Source organism: Aegilops tauschii, chromosome 6 (assembly GCF_002575655.3).
Source record: "Aegilops tauschii subsp. strangulata cultivar AL8/78 chromosome 6, Aet v6.0, whole genome shotgun sequence".
Lineage (NCBI taxonomy): Eukaryota > Viridiplantae > Streptophyta > Magnoliopsida > Poales > Poaceae > Aegilops > Aegilops tauschii.
This window is the reverse complement of record NC_053040.3, coordinates 208027321-208034908: the sequence shown is the minus strand read 5'-3', so window position 1 is coordinate 208034908 and position 7588 is coordinate 208027321.

Genomic DNA, 7588 nt, shown 5'->3' with positions numbered 1-7588 from the left:
CCATGGTGCTTTGGGAGGGATCCCTTGCACCTTGCCCGAAGGGCGCTTGCTGCCGGGCAAGCCACCTTGCCGCTGCCAGAGCGGTCGCTTGAACTGTCGAGCGGACTTGAAGCAGGACAAGGGCGCTGCTGGCAACGGGTAGGCCACCTTGCCGCTACTAGCGCGTCCGCATGAACTGTCGAGCGGGCTCGAGACAGAAACAAAGGCGGTTCCAACAGCGGAAGGGTCCCATGGCGTGCAGGTTTCCCGTGCAAAGAAAGAGATCTCTCGGGGAGAACAGCCTTATATAAGTGAAAATAGCCAAGATTTCGTGTGAATTATCTTTTTCGCCGTTGCCTGGGTGTTCACCGCATCCGTAGGCGACGCTGCCCGCTTGGTCGTCTTCTTCCTCGGAGGCATGGCGATGAGGAACTGTTGGGCTAACTGCTAGATCGGATTTTCACAACTGCGCCCCCTACCTGGCGCGCCAAAGATGTTGCTGGGAACGACACCTATGGGATCACTGGGACCCCTTCTATGGTTGGCGGGCGCGGGGTTGTGCAAAGAGCGGGTCTGGCAGGAAGCACAAAGATCATTTACCCAGGTTCGGGCCGCGAAGACGCGTAATACCCTAGTCCTGCTTTGGTGTATGTATTTGAGTGTTCTTGAGTTCTTGAGCTAGCTACGGTGCGTGGGTATCCCAAAAGATCGGAATCCTTCTCCTGGTCACCTCAGGCCTCCTTTTATAGGCAAAAAGGGGTTAACACAGTGGCACACAGGAGGTGGAAAGGTCTGCAGTACACAAGCTTATCGCCTGTCATTACGGGACAAGACGCATTAAATGCACCCCCATAGGTGTCCCGTTGCTTTATTGGAGATGGCAACGAGGCCCGTCCCGTCCGTCGCCGCCCCGCTTTGCTCCGACACGCGTCCAGGCCAAAGATACATACCGTGCCATGTAGGCTGGGAGGCTGCTGAGACGGCGTGGTGGTTGGGTCTTCACGAAGATCTGCATACCACCACGCAGGTGCTTGTTGAGCTGGCCTGGAAGCTGCACGTCACCACGTAGGTGCCTGCCCAGCTGGTCGGGCCGGCAGCTGCATGGGAACAGCGGCGGAGTCATGGCAGACGCGGGCCTGGCTGTGGCCGTCTCCTCGGGGAAGATCTTCATGACCCGAGGCTGGGGCGAAGTCGCCCGAATGTGTCGTGCGGAGGGCGCCCTCGCGATCCACTTCGTGTACAACGGTGCCTCCACGCTGTTCTTCAAGGTCTTCGACGCAGAAGGCCGCCGTCTGGAGTGCTGCCCCAGGAGGGGTCATTAGGCTGGTGGCACAGCTGGGGCAGGGTCTGCTGCCCGCGTCGCCAGCGGCTCCTCTGGAAGCAGCGGCGACACTTCGGAGTCCAGCGATTCTCACGAGCTCGATGAGACCCCAGAAACGAGCGCCGACAGCTACATGCCCCCAAGCTCCCGCCGAGCCCAGAGTAGGGCTGCAGCGTCATGCCGCCGCCGCTGATCTGGATGAGGTTGGCGCCGCTCTCTGGTGGCCCACTTTTGATGATGGCGTCATCCACACGGGCACGTGTAGTTAGGATTCCCTAAGTTCTTGCCTTTTGTTTCCTGCGAGGAATCAACAAATGCCCCGTGGGGGTGTGTAAAGGTTTTGTAATGCCTCTTGTCAATATTGTCCTTATTATGAACTTCGGCGAGCGCGAGTCCTACTTCAGCTCAGTCTCCCTTTCCGACCTCACGACGACCTGGCGCTCTACGCTGACAGCTCCCGCTCCCCAGGCAGGCTGCAGCCGTCGCAGGTATGCCTGGTCGCGTGCCGTGGTCAAGGCCAGGAGGTGAGCGGCCCGAGGTCCGGTAAGAGTTCCTGAGGCGCGATGCTTAGGAGGTCCCCTTTAGTGCTCAAGCAGCCGTCGAGAGGTAAGAAAGGGGGGTGACATTGCTGCAGCAGGGTTGCGGTTAGTATGGTTCTTAGTCCTTAGCGGTTTAGCCAACCCAGGCTCGGGACTTATCTTGACGATCTGGAGTCAATTCCTCAAGATGCGCCATATTCGTGCATAGGCGTCTGAAGCATACCTAAGCCAGGTCCATGCGAGCCTCCCCCCTTCTCCATGCTCTCCTTCGTGCTCTGCGTCCTCAGGTCCCGGTCCTCGAACGAGCTCAGCTGCCGCTGGTATGATAGGTCGCGTGCCATGGTCAAGGCTAGGGGGTGAGGGCTGGAGAGCCTGTGAGAGCTCCTAAGTCGCGATGCTCACGAGCAACCCTTTAACGCGCAAGCGGATTGCATGGGAGAAAAGGGAGCTCGCAGTCCCGCCTGCCGTCGCCTTCAGGAGATTCCTGCAAGCCAGCACAAGGAGAGACACAGTTTGCCATTACGGTTGCCTGTCCGCCGCTGGTTGCTCTGCGAGGAGATGAAGGCACTGAGGGCCTGGTGAAGTGACGTGTGTGGGGCATGCCGCGAGCCAGAGCTCGACCGCTCAGGCTTGTCGACGTTGCAGGGACGGACCCGAGCACAAGCGTCGTGCCAGCATGAGCAGCCCCCGTGGCGGGTGAGAATCAAGCAGGTGATGGTCATAGGTAGATTAAGCATGGAAAGCAAACTGGCTTAAGTAAATGCAGGGAAGATACATGGCACTGGGTCAGGCCCGAGCAGCTTGGGGATGATGCAGCTCGAGGGGCGCCCCCAGCGAGGCAAGCTCAAGACATAAAAAGAAGGGATATATGCCATAGGGACGGACCCACGCGGCCTGGGAATGATGCAGCCCGGGGGGCGCTCCCAGCTAAATAAACTTGGAAAATGTCACCTGGTTCTATTGATGAACGGATCTTGGGGCAGCTGAAGGTACAAGGCAAAGGGGTCGCTCCTCATGAGCCACCGGGGCCCTGAGCCTCGGGAGGCTCTGGGGGCCAAGGCGGTTCCTTGAGGACCGTCTCCATCTCCGTCAGGACGGCGTGGTGACTGGCCTCCTGAGTCGCCAGGGCGCGCCGCAAGTCGCCCTGATAGGCAGACACCACGCTCGGCAGGCCAAAAGGCATGTGAACATAGTTGTGCGGCGGGCCCTCACAGCGTCCCACGTGAGAAGGCCAGAAGGGCTCCTGAGACGCGGCCCTGTTGAGCCCTGGGATGTCGATGCAAATGCGCAGCCAGCATCCTCGCCGGGATGGGAGGCTGCGCCAGGTGAACAGCGATCGTCGTGCATGGCCCTCGCATCTTGCAGCTCCTGGGTGGTCCTGGTAATGAACTCCTGAGCGCCGGGCGCTCCTTGTCTTGTGTCCTCCTGAGGGTGACGTGCCACAAGACACGCCTCCAGATGGTGCCCAAGCACCTCCCTCGTGATGTTCGCAAGGTCTGAGGCCCTCCAGAAGAGAGCCCCCGAGCCCTGCCAGAGAAGGGCGATGGGCGCGCTTTCCTATGAGATGGAGGGAGGCACTGTCGTTGTCAAAACCGGCGGATCTCGGGTAGGGGGTCCCGAACTGTGCGTCTAAGGCGGATGGTAACAGGAGGCGGGGGACACAATGTTTACCCAGGTTCGGGCCCTCTCGATGGAGGTAATACCCTAGTTCCTGCTTGATTGATCTTGATCATATGAGTATTACAAGAGTTGATCTACCACGAGATCGTAGAGGCTAAACCCTTGGAGCTAGCCTATGATTATGATTGTTCTTGTCCTACGGACTAAACCCTCCGGTTTATATAGACACCGGATTGGGCTAGGGTTACACAGAGTCGGTTACAAGGGAAGAGATCTACATATCCGAATTGCCAAGCTTACCTTCCACGCAAAGGAGAGTCCCATCCGGACACGGGACGAAGTCTTCAATCTTGTATCTCCATAGTCCAACAGTCCGGCCAAAGTATATAGTCCGGCAGTCCGAGGACCCCCTAAGCCAAGACTCCCTCAGTAGCCCCTGAACCAGGCTTCAATGACGATGAGTCCGACACGCAGATTGTCTTCGGCATTGCAAGGCGGGTTCCTCCTCCGAATACTCCATAGAAGATTTTGAAAAAAAGGATCGTGTCCGGCTCTGCAAAAGAAATTCCACATACCACCGTACAGAGTACAATATCCCACAAATCTAATCTGCTGACAAATTTCATAGCGTGACATCATGCCATGGCCCAGTCATTATTTGAACCGTTTTTCTCAACCAGGTACTGCACATATTGCGAGGCGGTTTTCGTGGCACGTCTTGTCGAAGCAGAGATCGTGTCCCCTTATCGCGGGATTCTCATCAATACGGGCGTGGGTAACAAAACCGCGCCATCTATCATGGCGCTTGGGGAATAAGCGAGTTTACCAGGCAATTGGGGAGGCGCACAGTTTCTACCGCCCTTATAAAGGGAGAAGGACTCCTCCTTTTCAGCCATGGCCAGGCAAGTGGCGAGGCCAGGAGGTTGAGGCCGTCTCCTCGGGGAAGATCTTCATGACCCGAGGCTGGGGCGAAGTCGCCCGAGTGTGTCGTGCGGAGGGCGCCCTCGCGATCCACTTCGTGTACAACGGTGCGTCCATGCTGTTCTTCAAGGTTTTGACGCAGAAGGCCGCCGTCTGGAGTGCTGCCCCAGGAGGGGTCATTAGGCTGGTGCCATAGCTGGGGCAGGGTCTGCTGCCCGCGTCGCCAGCGGCTCCTCTAGAAGCAGCGGCGACACTTGGGAGTCCAGCAATTCTCCCGAGCTCTATGAGACCCCAGAAACGAGCGACGACAGCTACGTGCCCCCAAGCTCCCGCCGAGCCCGGAGCAGGGCTGCAGCGCCAGGCCGCCGCCGCTGATCTAGATGAGGTTTGCGCCGCCCTCTGGTGGCCCACTGTTGATGATGGCGTCATCCACACGGGCACATGTAGTTAGGATTCCCTAAGTTCTTGCCTTTTGTTTCCTGCGAGGAATCAAGAAATGCCCCGTGGAGGTGTCTAAAGGTTTTGTAATGCCTCTTGTCAATATTGTCCTTATTATGAACTTCGGTGAGCGCGAGTCCTACTTCAGCTCAGTCTCCCTTTCCGACCTCGCGACGACCTGGCGCTCTACGCTGAAAGCTCCCGATACCCAGGCAGGCTGCAGCCGTCGCTGGTATGCCTGGTCACGTGCCGTGGTCAAGGCCAGGAGGTGAGCGGCCCGAGGTCTGGTAAGAGTTCCTGAGGCACGATGCTTAGGAGGTCCTCTTTAGCGCTCAAGCAGCCGTCGAGAGGTAACAAAGGGGGGTGACGTTGCTGCAGCAAGGCTGCGGTTAGTATGGTTCTTAGTCCTTAGCGGTTTAGCCAACCCAGGCTCGGGACTTATCTTGACGGTCTGGAGTCAATTCCTCATGATGCGCCATATTCGTGCATAGGCATCTGAAGCATACCAAAGCCAGGTCCATGCGACCCTCCCCCCTTCTCCACGCTCTCCTTCGTGATCTACGTCCTCAGATCCCGGTCCTCGAATGAGTTCAGCTGCCACTGGTATGCTAGGTCGCGTGCCATGGTGAAGGCCAGGGGGTGAGGGCCGGAGAGCCAGTAATAGCTCCTAAGTCGCGATGCTCATGAGCAACCCTTTAACGCGCAAGCGGATTGCATGGGATAAAAGGGAGCTCGCAGTCCCGCCTGCCGTCGCCTTCAGGAGATTCCTACAAGCCAGCACAAGGAGAGACACAGTTTGCCATTACGGTTGTCGGTCCGCCGCTGGTTGGTCCGCGAGGAGATGAAGGCACCGAGGGCCTGGTGAGGTGACGTGCGTGGGGCATGCCGCGAGCCAGAGCTCGACCGCTCAGGCTTGTCGATGTTGCAGGGACGGACCCGAGCACAAGCGTCATGCCAGCGTGAGCAGCACCCGTGGCGGGTGAGAATCAAGCAGGTGATGGTCATAGGTAGATTAAGCATGGAAAGCAAACTGGCTTAATTAAATGCAGGGAAGATACATGCCAATGGGTCAGGCCCGAGCGGCTTGGGGATGATGCAGCCCGAGGGGCACCCCCAGGGAGGTAAGCTAAAGACATAAGAAGAAGGGATATATGCCATAGGGACGGACCCACGCGGCCTGGGAATGATGTAGCCCGAGGGGCACTCCCAGCTAAATAAACTTGGAAAATGTCACCTGGTTCTATTGATGAACGGATCTTGGGGCAGCTGAAGGTACACGGCAAAGGGGTCGCTCCTCATGAGCCACCGGGGCCCTGAGCCTCGGCAGGCTCTGGGGGCCCAGGCGGTTCCTTGAGGACCGTCTCCATCTCCGTCAGGACGGCGTGGTGACTGGCCTCCTGATTCGCCAGGGCACGCCACAAGTCGCGCTAATAAGCAGACACCACGCTCGGCAGGCCAAAAGGCATTTGAACGTAGTTGTGCGGCGGGCCCTCGCTGCGTCCCACATGCGAAGGCCAGAAGGGCTCCTGAGACACGGCCCTGTTGAGCCCTGGGATGTCGATGCAGACGCGCAGCCAGCATCCTCGCCAGGATGGGAGGCTGCGCCAGGTGAACGGCGATCGCCGCGCATGGCCCTCGCATCTTGCAGGTCCTGGGTGGTCCTGGTAATGAAATCCTGAGCACCGGGCGCTCCTCGTCTTGTGACCTCCTGAGGGTGACGTGCCACAAAACACACCTCTAGATGGTGCCCAAGCGCCTCCCTCGTGATGTTGGCAAGGTCTGAGCCCTCTAGAAGAGAGCCCCCGAGCCCTGCCCGAGAAGGGCGCTGGGCACGCTTTCCTATGAGATGGAGGGAGGCGCTGTCGGTGTCAAAACCGGCGGATCTCGGGTAGGTGTTCTCGAACTGTGCGTCTAAGGCGGATGGTAACAGGAGGCGGGGGACACAATGTTTACCCAGGTTCGGGCCCTCTCGATGGAGGTAATACCCTAATTCCTGCTTGATTGATCTTGATGATATGAGTATTACAAGAGTTGATCTACCACAAGATCGTAGAGGCTAAACCCTAGGAGCTAGCCTATGATTATGATTGTTCTTGTCCTACGGACTAAACCCTCCGGTTTATATAGACACCGGAGTGGGCTAGGGTTACACAGAGTCGGTTACAAGTTAAGGGATCTACATATCCGAATTGCCAAGCTTACCTTCCACGCAAAGGAGAGTCCCATCCGGACATGGGACGAAGTCTTCAATCTTGTAACTCCATAGTCCAACAGTCCGGCAAAAGTATATAGTCCCTCAGTAGCCCCTGAACCAGGCTTCAATGACGATGAGTCCGGCACGCAGATTGTCTTCGGCATTGCAAGGCAGGTTCCTCCTCCGAATACTCCATAGAAGATTTTGAAAAAAAGGATCGTGTCCGGCTCTGCAAAACAAATTCCACATATCACCGTAGAGAGTACAATATCCCACAAATCTAATCTGCTGACAAATTTCATAGCGTGACATCACGCCATGGCCCGGTCATTATTCGAACCGTTTTTTTCAACCAGCTACTGCACATATTGCGAGGCGGTTTTCCTGGCACGACTTGTCGAAGCAGAGATCGTGTCCCCTTATCACGGGATTCTCATCAATACGGGCGTGGGTAACCCAACCGCGCCATCAATCACGGCGCTTGGGGAATAAGCAAGTTTACCAGGCAAGTGGGGAGGCGCACAGTTTCTACCACCCTTATAAAGGGACAAGGACTCCTCCTTTTCACCCGCAAAA